Here is a 5,536-nt window from a genome sequence, read left to right as displayed (position 1 = left end):
GAGCCTGACGCAGGGCTCGAACTCAGGAGCCATGAGATCATGACCTGAGCTGAAAAGAGAGACAGAGCATAAGTGGGGTAGGGGCAGAGTGAGAGGGAGACACAGAATCTGACCCAGGCTCCAGGATCTGAGCTGTCAGCCCAGAGCCTGATGCAGGGCTCGAACCCACAACCCACAACCCACCCACCGTGAGATCATGACCTCAGGCAAAATTGGACGCTTAGCCAACTGAGCCACTCAGAAGCCACTGGTAGATGATTTCTAAGGTCACTTTTAAAAATTATCAGCCTATGAATCTAAGAGAAAATCACTGGAAAGTGCAATCAATTTTGATACTGCAGGACTGCATTGTCTGCAACTGTTTTAATTTTTAAGGAAGTATTTTATAGTTTAAAAGTAAGTATTTTATTTTCCATGTAAGTACAGTGTGGTATTCTCGGGCAAAGCATAATTAATTGGTCTGTTGGTGGTTCAGTAACTGTTTCCAACGTTTCCTCATATGGTGCCTCAGAAACTCCTGTCTTTCATAACTCAAACCAACATGCCTCCAGTTTCTTTTCTTTTTTTTTTTTTTTTAAGTTTATGTATTTATTTTGAGAGAGAGAGAGTGGGAGAGCGAGAGAGAGCACGAGCAGGGGAGGGGCAGAGAGAGAGAGAATCCCAAGGAGGCTCTGCCCTGTCAGCACAGATAGTGAAGCCCCATGTGGGGCTGAAACCCATGAACCCTGAGATCATGACCTGAGCTGAAAACAAGAGTCGGACCCCTTAACCGCTTAACTGCCTGCCCCACCCAGGCAGCCCGCCTTTGTCAAAAAAAAAATTGTTAGTGATTTCTCCAAAGAGCCAGAAACTTACTTTCTCCTCCCACATAATATTAATCTGTGATTTTTACAAATATGTAAGATACGTGAAGAACAGAAGAGAATTGAATTTGGTATTTTTTTTTTTCCTGAAAGTCTCCTCTCCAGAAGGCAGTGCTTCCAGGAATGGTCGCACACTGTCAGCTCATTTGTGCTGCCACCTCGTTCCCAGAAGAGCATCTGTGGATTTTTGGAGAGAATGCTATACTTCTGGGAATGGTGCCCAGAACATGCAAGCCTCCGTGTCATTTTAGAAAGTAGAGAGGGGCAATACAATCTTCATTTGCTGCAATCTTTTATGGGCAGTCATCAGTCCCCCCGGCTAGCAGCTGCAATATCCATATCTTCTTATTTGTGGATTTCGAAAACAGACAGACTTTTCCCACAGTGTGAGTGTGGGATTTTCTGCCCTTTCTTCTCCTTCAAGCCTACAATTTCCCGTTCTCTTTTCACTCTCAAGGGGGTAACACAAGCATTAACGATGATGAAAGGGACTCCTAACATCCATGGGAAATATGTGAAAGTCAAGTGAAGTTATTTCCCCTCAACTCAAAGGAACACCTAAAAGTATTAGAAGATTTTACAGGTACGTTATATATTTTATTCAAGTTTAAGCCTTACAGATACCAAATCGTTAGTGTAATATTTGGGTATTTTTTTTTTGAGTTCATTTATTTATTTTGAGGGAGAGAGGGAGAGAGAGAGAGAATCCCAATCAGCATGGAGCCCAATGTGGGGTCGAATCCACGAACCACAAGATCATGAACTGAGTGGAAGTCAAGAGTCGGACGCTTGACCAGCTGAGCCACTCAGGCGACCCTGAGTATTTACTTTAATGCACATTAGAAAAATGTAATTAACACCCCATTTAATATTTAATAAATATTTTACTGCTTTAGCCTGGAGCTAAAGTAAATAGTGACGTGGTCACGTGCTTTAGTATGACTCGGTGCTCAGAAAGTCCAGAAAAGGTTAATTAACCTCTTAAAATGAAATGTTTTACCATTATGGTTTGTCAGCATGAATAGTAGGGTGATATAAGTTGGAGGCATGGGTTTTCATATACTGATAACATATAGTATCTTAGTTTTTTTTATAAGAGTATTGTGACTACATTTCAAGAAGTTAATATTAAGCCTCCCAATTATGCATAAATGAAATAAAGTTAAGTGTGAATGGGAATAGGTTTTGTACTGTTTGTGCGTGTGTGTGTGTGTGTGTGTGTGTGTGTGTACGGTTTCTTCTCTATTGAACCTATTTCATATCAGTGGTTGAAAGAAGAGAATGTTAATACATAGAAGTAAAAGTTACTTAACTATGATATGAGGAGTCAAGAAGTTACTATGATTAACATTATCAAAATAATTTCAGGTACATAGCATTGACATTAAATTTTAGCTATAACTACTATTACTAATACACTATTAATATTATTAGGTTTGACTGTGATAAAACCCTTGCATGTCCTCAGAGAGAGAGACAAATTAATATCCTTAAAATTCTGTTCATTTTGTAGAAGCAACAGCTGCAAAGGAAATACTGAAAGTATGATAAAATATTTACAATGTAGATTTTTATGAAACTGTAAATAACAACAAACTATTTCCTTTAAGTTTAAGAGAGGATCCCCAATTCTGATACGATATGCTCTGACCTCAAGCAGCATTGTGAAACTTCCAAAGAGTAAGCAATGCGGAAAGATATCCAAGCATTTTAGAAACTTGTTAACACTCTAATTGGATAGAAATGCTGATATTTTCAAATACACATTTATCATGTTTTATTTCCTTGCAAAAGCTTATCATTACTGGTGTGATTTGTAAATAAACTTATCATATCTGCTGCCAAAGTAGTTTAGAATAATAAGCAGGGACAAGCAAAGGAACTGGTAAGTTGCTCTGTCAAAGAACACAGTTCATTGTAAAATTACAGAGATAGCTAAAATCTTAAGGCAATAAATACTATCACAACTAGAATAAAATCTATTCACTCTAAATGCATTAATCCTCTGTTGTGATTTTTAGTTAGTATTCAGTGTAGCATAAATGAGTTAAATCCTGTGACCATGGAGATCTTAAGTTGTGACAGTTTTGCCCAGTCAGGACAACTGGAGTAGAGATTTTAGAACTTATTTAATAAATTTGTGACATAATCTGAAAGTGATTTATTGGCACGAGCACAAAGAGCACTCCAGTCAGAGTAGGTATAAAAAATAATGTATTCCACATAGTCAGATTCTATCACAGGAAAGTAATATTCCATATCCCACACCAACAACCCTCTACTCCATGCCATCCAGGAAATGTGGAAGTCTCAGGAGACATATAAAAGCAAAAACACCCTATCACTATAAAGAGAGGCCACTAAACTCTTGAAATGTTTTCTAAAATTTGTCTAGAATTGTGAAATTGCAACAATTAAGGTTTTTAGTTTTACTAACATCTGCTTTTTTTTTTTTTTCTGAAAGCCTCCCCTTTTCTACTGAGGCAAAAGAACAACTTTGGTGTGTTTTTGTCTTTGTTTTCTTCGTAGTTAAAACCTTTAATATGTGACATTGTCTGCATCAGTAGCACTGCGTTTGTCTATTAGAATATTTTGCAGATCTATCAGCCCTGTGGGACAGCCTTAATTTAATGTCTTATAAAATCCATTTATATCAGTATTCCACATTCAAGACAGACTGAACTCATTGATGGCAAAATTGGAACATCAGCCATCAAGCCTTAACCATGGTATGTTATATTATTTTATGTGTTGGGACGACTTAGTTATAAACTCACCGGAAGTACTTCGTGTTGAACAGTATTTTGAACATTCCAAAAAACGTTGTTGGTGAATGGCCAAAGTAAAAGGTCTTCACGTATAACTTCCCAAATTGGAAAGCACTTTTGTATCACTAAGAAATGCTTTTGTTTCCAGTTGCTGCAAACATCACCAGATTCCTTGACACATTCAGAAGAACGCAATTTGGGGAACAGTTCAGATGGCCTCTTGAAGCAGAAGTTTGTTATTCAAAGCTGCTGATCTTATTTTAATTAACAATGAACACTCAGTCAGAATTTATCACAAACAGCAGCTAAATAAGTGTTCTAGTTTCCAAATATGTATATATTTCAGTTGGGGTTCTCAGAATTGATTAACATAAAAAGGTTTATAGCTTATCTTGTTAACGTAAGCTTCAGCTTAATTAAATTTGAAGGATCTAAAACTTGATTACTGGGTAGTAATAGACGTTTTCTTTCTAATTCTGGAAGAGCTAGTTTTTAAGTGTGCAACTGTTACATCGATTCATTTAATGACGATTTTTGTTGATCTTTAACATTTAATGATATTTTGGTATAATGGCGTTAATTATTATAATAGTGATAAAAGCACGCATAATTCATTTTTAGGCAAAGAATGTATATAAAATACTAAGTAAATAACAGTATAGCTGGTAAACAATTAGAGCAAAAAAAAAAAAAATAAGTGTTGTATGTAACGTGACAATTTGGTAAACTATCCTAAACCAAAAAATAGAAAGATAAATCTTTCTTGATGTTTAACCCACATGAAAATAATGACTGAATGATCATGATGGAAAGTCTGCCATCCTGTCTGTCAAGTGCATAAAGAATCTGCTTAACTAAATTCACACAGGCTTACTCAAATGCTTGTTTGACAGAATCGTTTGTGAGAAAGATCAGTTTTCTGGATCAAATTGGAAATCCCGTAAATCCTTGATTCTCATTTGTTAGAGATTTTATTACATTTAGTTTACAAAGAAGTTATCAGTATTAGAGTTGGTATAATAAATGTATTGCTATTGATGATAAACATATGCACATTTTGTTTCAAAATGAATTTGATGTATAACCCTTATGCCATTGGGGAGATATAACTGTATAATGTGGAAAGAAAATAAATATATTGATCAGAGTAGCTGAAAAACTTTGCTTAGACATTTATAAATATTTCCAGGCCTTAGAAACAGTTGTTTCAAGAATTTGAGATCATGATAAGTGACTTGCCACATGTGATTACTGGACAGATTTTATTAGTCAACCTACCCACCCAACCTACACACCACACTTGGCATCAAACGTTAGGACAGGCTGTGACAATAAAAGTGACATTCAAGAGCATAGCTACTTCTTGGCACAGCCAGCCATAATCTTGGTGCTTGAATAAAAAGAGAACTGTTGAATACATCAACTACGTCCCTTGGGAAAAGAACACTACCCAGAGAAACACTTAACAGTGAAAAATGCGTATGAAGAACCGTATTATCAATATTTGAAAGAAGAGAAATATCTACAGGACCAGGTGGTCAATCTTCACTTGCTACAGTTATCTAGCATTATCTGATTATTGGTTCCATAACCAACAATAACCCTAAGATAGTAACCCTAGTCATTCAAGATTATTTCACCTCTTTTCCTCTAGATAAACGCTCAGAGGCAATATTTCATGTCTCAAACATTTGTCCCAAGGACAGATTGTTGGCTCTGCAGACTTTACAGGAGTATTCTGATTTTCAATAAGTTTGTCTTATAAGGATGAAAAAAGAGACATGATTCTGGGTTTTCAGCTTAGGAAATTCAGACATCCAAGTACTTATGTGCTCCAAAATCTGGTCACACATTAGTTTTCTTTTCTTTTCTTTTCTTTTCTTTTCTTTTCTTTTCTTTTCTTTT

At 36.1% G+C, this 5,536-nt stretch overlaps 1 long non-coding RNA gene across 1 annotated transcript in view; it reads left to right on the top strand.

Moving 5' to 3' along the window:
- Positions 1-1,167: 1,167 nt before the first annotated feature.
- The window catches only part of LOC121033190 (uncharacterized), a 10,592-nt gene continuing 6,223 nt past the window's right edge, over positions 1,168-5,536 (top strand). The window contains exons 1-2 of the long non-coding RNA XR_005791773.1: positions 1,168-1,446; positions 3,521-3,592. This is a non-coding gene — a long non-coding RNA (uncharacterized LOC121033190). The remainder of the gene's footprint in view (positions 1,447-3,520; positions 3,593-5,536) is intronic.

Source organism: Herpailurus yagouaroundi, unplaced genomic scaffold (genome assembly GCF_014898765.1).
Source record: "Herpailurus yagouaroundi ecotype Mexico unplaced genomic scaffold, PumYag 28, whole genome shotgun sequence".
Taxonomy (NCBI): Eukaryota; Metazoa; Chordata; class Mammalia; order Carnivora; family Felidae; genus Herpailurus; species Herpailurus yagouaroundi.
This window is presented reverse-complemented; position numbering and strand designations above follow the sequence as displayed.